Source organism: Bos taurus, chromosome 2 (genome assembly GCF_002263795.3).
Source record: "Bos taurus isolate L1 Dominette 01449 registration number 42190680 breed Hereford chromosome 2, ARS-UCD2.0, whole genome shotgun sequence".
In the NCBI taxonomy this organism is placed as follows: domain Eukaryota; kingdom Metazoa; phylum Chordata; class Mammalia; order Artiodactyla; family Bovidae; genus Bos; species Bos taurus.
Genome location: NC_037329.1, coordinates 128,707,992 through 128,716,884, shown reverse-complemented (window position 1 = coordinate 128,716,884; position 8,893 = coordinate 128,707,992).

Here is an 8,893-nt window from a genome sequence, read left to right as displayed (position 1 = left end):
TGAACTCCGGATTCAGTCCCAGGCCTGTCTGACTCCATGGCTACACTGCCTCTGGGTAACTGCTTTGTTCATTCTCTGGGTCTCAGTAATGGGCCTGGTAACTGTTGATCAGTTGTGACCAAGCCCATGAACTAGGACCAATGATGTTGCAGAGAGAATTCTGGGGCTCATTTGATTGTGTTCCAGCAGTTCTTGGGAGAGAGAATGCATCTTCTGGGGACCTGGTTGCCCTGTATTTGTCCCTGGGTGCAGATGTTCAGACATTTCAGGAGACTTCTGGGATTTGCATCATGTATTGAATTCAATCAGCACTTCTTAACATGGGTTCACAGAAGCCATGTCCAGACCTCAAAGGTGAGCAAGATAGAAGCAGTCTCATCTGGGAGCATACTTAAGTATCTTTGAATCGTCCCTGGAACTGTGGCTTCATCTGACCAACTGCAGTTCTTTCAGACCCAGAACCCCACTGAACTGGGAGCAGCTTAGCAGGGGGCACAGAAGTGTCTTCCTTTGCCACCTGTTCCACATGTGTGGCTCATCTGAATCTGGCACCTGTTCTTTTTGACAAAATCTGCCACATGCTTGCTTTCCCTTGTTCTCTTTCTCCCCACCCCATAATTTCAAATTAGGAAGTTGTGTGTCTGAATGCCTTGCTGCAACTGTTCGAAAGGACATTTTGTGACCACAGAGGTCGGGTAAGTTGCATCTCTCGAAGTGTTAAAAGACCTCATCTTGAGAAAAAAGAAAGATGAAAGAGAAAATCTCAGCTAGTTTCCACGACCTAGCCTCTATGTAGGTCCTCAGGGAGCTGCTTCCGTGTCTTTCCAGTATCTCAAACACTGATTATAAGTCCATTCTGGAGTAAACTGAGTGTGTCTCTATCGAGATCTCTTTACCTAAAACAGCATTCAATAGCATTACTCTATATTGGAGTCCTTATTATGCACGAGGCACTTCAGTCTACATGTATTATAGTCTTTAGTACACACAGCAATCCCATGAGGTGGGTGTCAATATCTCTTTTAACTGATGAAACTGAGAGCTTGCACTGCTTGCCCAGGGTCACACAGTGGATTAGTGATGGGGCTGGCATTCGGATCTCAGTCTGACCTGTGGGTTTAAAACTTCTTCTACTCAGCCCCCTGATGGTTAAGGGCAGACGAAAATAAAATGCCCCGATCTTGATCACTTCCTGATTTGCAAAGATCATTAGCACTAAACTTACGAGTGCTGGGATACCAGCTTCCTCTTTGGTGAAAGAAGAGGTGCTGGTAAGTGTTTAAGGACTGGGTCTCTGGGGGCAGGGGAAAGCCCTGCTTGGTAGCACTTGCCAGTTTCTGTGGTATAAATACCTCCATCACGGTCAATTTCAGTTTGACGTCGCTGAATACAAAGTTGGGAAGAAATGCACACTGTGGGCTCTTCTGAGTCTGTGGTAGCCAGCTTCTACACAACACATGGTGGGTGGAAGAACCAGAACTGAGCTTCTCCATGTTTTGAACAAACCATATCTCAAGACCTAAGTGGCCCATAGGGATCGTGTTGAAGTCTCTGGTCCAGACTTATGATCCCTTACGTGGCAGTCAAACGCTTTTACAGCGGGAGCTTCCACTGACCTTTTGAACCTCCCTCAGGTTCTCTGTTCTCCACCCACACAGAGAGTCCTCCTGGAGCCTCTCTCTGTCTCTCTCTCTCCTTCCTCCTCTCGCTCTCACTCTAATTCTCACTCTCTCTCATCTTTCAAATACTGTGCCCAGGATTCCCTTCCTCAGCTTATCTCCCCCAGAGTCTTTTAGTCTTTTAGCCAGTTCCTATTCTTGCTTCCTGTCTCAGCTCATGAGTCACTTTCTCAGGGAACTTTCCTTAACCCTTGACTTTGATTTGTTCTCAGTCCTCAAACATGTTTCCTTTGGCAGTACTAATCACCATTTCATAGAAATCATTTTTGTACCTTTAATATTTCTTTGCCTGGATATATCCTCACAGCTTAGCACATAGTAGGTATTCAATGATGAGTAACAGGCTTTATTTTTTCTTAACTTTTTATCTTATATTGGAGTACAGCTTATAACAATGTTGTGATCATTTCAGGTGGACAGCAAATGGACTCAGTCATGCATATATGTGTATCCATTTCCCCCCAAATTCCCCTCCCATCCCAGGCTGCCAGATAACATTGAGTGGAGTTCCCTGTGCTACACAGTAGGTCCTTGTTAGTCATCCATTTTAAATAGAGCAGTGTGTTCATGTCGATCTCAAACTCCCTAACTATCCCTTCCCCCCATTTTTCCCACTCAGCAACCATAAGTTTGTTCACAAACAGACTTTTAATGTCTGGAGTTCAGGCAACACATTTCCAGATGCCTGAGACAACTCAGCCCCACTCCTGGCTCTTAGCTGGCACATGGTAGTTACTCTATAAATGTTCATTAAGCTGTACTTGGCGTATGACTCATAACTGAAAGACCTCAGTATCTCTTCTGAAAGTATGATTTCACAGTCATGCCTTGCTCCATAGATGGGATTTTATAATCACACCTCTTCTATGGACTCCGAGACTGATTTGCATAAATCCACATTACTGTACAAGGAGTTACACCTTTCTTCTTTCCTTCCTGCTTCCAGGATCCAGCAAGGTTGGATCAGGATCTGTGGACATTGGAAAATGCTGATGAGGAGGAAAAAGCTAAGAGCCAACTGGGCCTTAGGTGTTTGGAGAAGAAAGAAGCAAATTTAGGAGCCAGTCGCGGTGACTATGAGATGAGAGAGATGGAGAAAATAGATTTTAAAACTTTTTGTTCTGTGTTGGGACTGGAATCTCTTTTGGCATTTTCAAGAGACTAAAGATATTAAATGTTTGAAACTATTGTTGTTTTGTCTGTTGTTTTTGTTGCTCTTGCTGTTTTAATGCAATTCCAGGCAGGCCTCAGAACAAAGACAGAAAGTCCAGTTTTGTATATGGTAGTATTCAGTTCAGCTCAGTTCAGTCGCTCAGTTGTGTCTGACTCTTTGCGACCCCATGAATCGCAGCACGCCAGGCCTCCCTGTCCATCACCAATTCCCGGAGTTCACTGAGACTCACGTCCATCAAGTCAGTGATGCCATCCAGCCATCTCATCCTCTGTTGTCCCCTTCTCCTCCTGCCCCCAATCCCTCCCAGCATCAGAGTCTTTTCCAATGAGTCAACTCTTCGCATGAGGTGGCCAAAGTACTGGAGTTTCAGCTTTAGCATCATTCCTTCCAAAGATATCCCAGGGCTGATCTCCTTCAGAATGGACTGGTTGCATCTCCTTGCAGTCCAAGGGACTCTCAAGAGTCTTCTCCAACACCACAGTTTAAAAGCATCAATTCTTCGGCACTCAGCTTTCTTCACAGTCCAACTCTCACATCCATACATGACCACTGGAAAAACCATAGCCTTGACTAGATGGACCTTTGTTGGCAAAGTAATGTCTCTGCTTTTGAGTATGCTATCTAGGTTGGTCATAACTTTCCTTCCAAGGAGTAAGCGTCTTTTAATGGTAGTATTACTTAAAACTTTTTTCAATGGTAGGAATAGAAACCCTGAACTATCTTAAGCCAAAAGGGAATTCTGCAGGCTCACCAGATTGGGAAATTCAAGAATGGATGTAGCTTTGAGAAGGCTCTGGCAGAAAAAGATTCTGATTGGCTTGGCTTGGGGCAGGTGCTATTCCCCGAGCCAACCAGTGTGGTCAGGATCAGTTCAGTCACTCAATCATGTCCGACTCTTTGCGATCCATGGACTGCAGCACGCCAGGCTTCCCTGTCCATCACCAACTCCTGGAGCTTGATCGAACTCATGTCCATTGAGTCAGTGATGCCATCCAACCATCTCATCCTCTGTCATCCCCTTCTCCTGCCCTCAATCTTTCCCAGCATCAGGGTCTTTTCAAATGAGTCAGCTCTTCAAGTTAGGTGGCCAAAGTATTGGAGTTTCAACGTCAACATCAGTCTTCCCAATGAACACTCAGGACTGATCTCCTTTAGCATGGACTGGTTGGATCTCCTGTCAGTCCAAGGGACTCTCAAGAGTCTTCTCCAACACCACAGTGCAAAAGCATCAGTTCTTGGGCACACAGCTACAAAACAATAGGGATGGGGTGGTGGTTGGGAATGGGGCTCATGGGGCAGGCTAATTGACTAGTCTGGGTAGTGTACCCTCCCCTGGGGTGTGAGGCATGAATGGAACACCCTGATTGACAGCCCGTCCAACCACGTGGAGGTGGTGAATGGGCAGTTCCCCAAAGAATGGATGTGGAGGAGATAGCACATTTCCACTACAGAGGGTTACATGTGAGGAGACCTCAGAGATCATCCACAGCAACTTCCTACCCCGGAAATGTAGGCATTCAGACATGGCTTGGAATTCTCCAGTGCTGAATCCTTTGGGGCTGCCAATTCTGTTTCTGAACAGTTCCATGTAGGAAATTTTCTCTTAAATTGATCTACCACCTTGTAATTTTTCACTTGTCCTCTAGCTCTTCCTTCTGGGGCCTCTCAAAATAAAACAAAGCCCTCCTTTCCATGTCAACTTTTCAAATGTTATCTCTGGAACCTTCTTATTGGATGGTGTTGGGGTGACAGCTAGTTTTCTAGGGGTAAAAGCATCAGTCTGGAAATCTGGGGACCTGAGTTCCAGCCCCCATTCTGCCTTTAACACAGAATTGTGGCCATCTTGGGAGCAGGTGTACACTGTTCCCATATTATAGATGATTATACCCCAAATTCATATGTTGAAATCCTGACCCCCAAAGTGATGCAGTTGTGAGATGGGGCCTTTAGGAGGTAATAAGTTCATGAGGATGGAGTCCTCGTGAATGGGATTAGCACTCTAAGAAGAAGAGACACAAGAGAGATCATTTTCCTCTTGGCCATGTGGGGGTAAGAGAAGAAGACTTCTGCTGTCAGCAGACTGTGAAGAGCAATCTCAGCAGGGACACAATTGGCTGACAAATTGGCTGACACCTTGAACTAACCTCTGGTAGCTTAGCTGGTAAAGAATTTGCCTGCAACACAGGAGACCCAGTCCGATTCCTGAGTCAGGAAGATCCGCTGGAGAAGGGAACGGCTACCCACTCCAGTATTCTGGCCTGGAGAATTCCATGGGGTAGTCCATGGGGTTGCAAAGAATTGGACATGACTGAGTGACTTTCACTTGGAACTTTCCAGCCTCCAGAACCATGAGGAAATAAATGTTGTTTAAGTCATCCAATCTGTGGTATTCTGTTATAGCAGCCTGAATTGACTAAGACAGATACTGAAGTAGGGAGAGGCAGGCTCAAGGTCCCACAGTTGGAAATGGGGAAGCTGCAATCTGCAGCCGGGACCACATGATTCCAAAGATTCCAGTTTTAACCACTCCATGGGCTTACACAAGTTACATCCTTTCTCGGGGCCTCGGTTTTCTCATCTGTAATTTGGGAACGTTAGTGTGCAATAGAATCACCCTGAGGGTTTGTTAAACCACAGATTGCTGGGGCTCATTCCCAGAGTGCCTGATTCTGTATTTCTGGGGTGGGGCCTGAGGATTTGCATTTTAACAAGTTCTCAGGTGCTGCCAGTCTGGATTCCACACTTTGAGAACCACCATAGTAATGGATTCCATCTCTAGCATACAGGTTGCAGGGTGGGAGAATTTTTTCCTTTCCATTTAGCTTAGCTTAGCTTAATCCTCTTTATATGCAGAGTACATCATGAGAAACGCTGGGCTGGAAGAAGCACAAGCTGGAATCAAGATTGCTGAGAGAAATATCAATAACCTCAGATATGCAGATGACACCACCCTTACGGCAGAAAGTGAAGAACTAAAGAGCCTCGTGATGAAAGTGAAAGAGGAGAGTGAAAAAGCTAGCTTAAAATTCAACATTCAGAAAACAAAGATCACGGCATCTGGTCCCATCACTTCATGGCAAATAGATGGGGAAACAGTGGAAACAGTGTTAGACTTTATTTTTTTGCCCTCCAAAATCACTGCAGATGGTGACTGCAGCCATGAAATTAAAAGACGCTTACTCCTTGGAAGAAAAGTTATGACCAACCTAGATAGCATATTCAAAAGCAGAGACATTACTTTGCCAACAAAGGTCCGTCTAGTCAAGGCTATCGTTTTTCCAGTGGTCATGTATGGATGTGAGAGTTGGACTGTGAAGAAAGCTGAGTGCCGAAGAATTGATGCTTTTAAACTATGGTGTTGGAGAAGACTCTTGAGAGTCGCTTGGACTGCAAGGAGATCCAACCAGTCCATTCTGAAGGAGATCAGCCCTGGGATATCTTTGGAAGGAATGATGCTAAAGCTGAAACTTTGGCTACCTGATGCGAAGAGTTGACTCATTGGAAAAGACCCTGATGCTGGGAGGGATTGGGGGCAGGAGGAGAAGGGGACGACAGAGGATGTGATGGCTGGATGGCATCACTGACTCGATGGACGTGAGTCTGGGTGAACTCTGGGAGTTGGTGATGGACAGGGAGGCCTGGCATGCTGCGATTCATGGGGTCACAAAAAGTCGGACATGACTGAGCGACTGAACTGAACTGAACTGAACTGAGTCCTTTTTATGGAGTAGGGCATGACAACCAACTCCAGTATTCTTGCCTGGAGAATCCCATGGACAGAGGAGCCTGGTGGGCTACACTCCATGTGGTCACAAAGAGTCGGACATGACTGAAGTGACTTAGGACACACAGTCCTTTTAAAATGGTGTGTGTGTGTGTGTGTGTGTGTGAGAGAGAGAGAGAGAGAGAGAGAGAGAAGGAGGGAGGGAACAATCAGCAGGAATTTTGCTCTACAATAAAATTAATTGGAGGGAAATTCAAGAAGTAGGTAAACAAATGGGGATAATGTGGAGCTGATGCTCATCTTTGAAGAGAAACAAAAGGAACAGGCTCAGAATCTTATAGGTTTTCTGAGTATGATAATTCCACTTATTGATCACCTACTATGTATCAACTGCCTTCTCTACTTTATCAAATCTACTTCTTACAGCCAGTCTATAAGGTAAGTATCAATACTGATGCTTTGCCAGTGAGAAACTGAGGTTCAGAAAGGTTAAGAATCTGAGCTTATGCGTGTGTAGTAAGGTTCAGCTGCTGTGGAACACATTCTGGTGGTTCCTCAAAATGTTATGTATAGAGTGATGATATGACTCGGCAATTTCACTCTGGGGTATACAGCCAAGAGAACTGAAAACGTTTCCACTCAAACACTGCATACGAATGTTCAGAACAGCATTTATCTGTAGTCACCAAAAAGTGGAAGCAGCCCAACTTTCCAACAACTGGTGGAAGTATAAACAAAATGTGCTATATCCATACAGCAGAATACTATCCAGTAATGAAAGGAATTGCGTATTGATACAAACTACAAGGGTGAACTTTGCAAACATTATGCTAAGCAAAAGAAAGGGAAGTGAAGTCGCTCAGTCGTGTCCGACTCTTTGTGACCCTATGGACTGTATAGCCTATCAGGCTCCTCCATCCACGGGATTTTCCAGGCAAGAGTGCTGGAGTGGATTGCCATTTCCTTCTCCAGGGGATCTTCCCAACCCAGGAAGCCAGGAATCGAACCCGGATCTCCCGCATTGCGGGCAGACGCTTTACCGTCTGAGCCACCAGGGAAGCCAAAAGAAGCCAGACACAAAAGGCCACGTGTTGTTTCTACGTGTATACTCCATTTACACGAAATGTCCCAAATAGGCAAATCTATAGAGACATTAAGTATATTAGTGATTGCCAGGGGCTGGGGAAGAGCAGGAGAATACAGGAGTGACTTTCGTGGTGGGTCCAGGCGTTTCTTTCCCAGGTAATGAAAATGTTCTGGAATTAGTGGTGATGTGCAAGGACTTTGTGAATATATTAAATACTGTACACATTAAAAGGGTGACTTTTATGGTAGGTGAATTCCACCTAGCAGCAGCAGCAGGGTTCCTAAGGGTACACAGAGAGAGGTGAAGTTGGGAATTGAATGCAGGGGGTTATGGCAACCTGGAAGGAGCCCATGGCTAAGGACCTTGGATCAACCATTAAACTTAGGTAAGGCCCCTCCTTCATCCCTTCTGACCTCAACCTCCTCTGCAGCAGGGTAAGGGGGTGGGATCCCGCAGGGACCTGAGGCCAGAAGACTCCAAGTGTCAGTTCAGTTCAGTCGCTCAGTCGTGTCTGACTCTTTGCAACCCCCTGTACTGCACCACGCCAGGCCTCCCTGTCCATCATCAACTCCCAGAGCTTACTTAAACTCATGTCCACTGTATCAATGATACCATCCAACCATCTCATCCTCTGTTGTCCCCTTCTCCTCCCCTGCCTTCAATCTTTCCCATCATCAAGGTCTTTTCCAAGGAGTTAGTTCTTCGCATCAGGTGGCCAAAGTATTGGAGTTTCAGCTTCAGCATCAGTCCTTCCAATGAATGTTCAGGACCGATTTCCTTTAGGATGACTGGTTGGATCTCCTTGCTGTCCAAGGGAGTCCAGTCCAGTGCCCTTGGACTGCAAGTGTGGGGCTGCCTCACTGGACCGCCCCGGCGGCTGAGGCGGGCACAGCGGGAGTCGGGGAGAACGGGCAGGACCGCTCTCTTCCCAGAACCCCCTCCCTTTTCCTGTAAGAACAGCCTGGCTCCTTCCAAACCTGCCGGTAACGCTCTTTCCCGGCTGCGGTTCCCAGGTGTGCTGGGCTCCGGGGGCGTGCAAGGGCCAACGCTGCGCCTGCCCACGCCCAACGTGCGCCTGCCGAGACCTGGCGGCCTGCTTGCTCCTTCCGGGAAAGTGCAGGCGGCCGTGCCAGGCCGACACCTGCGGCCCCGATTTGCGCGTGTCAGCCCGAGCCTCTGCTTCCAGCGGCTTCCTCCGTCTGCCCCCTTTCTCGTCTGCCTGTCCTGGC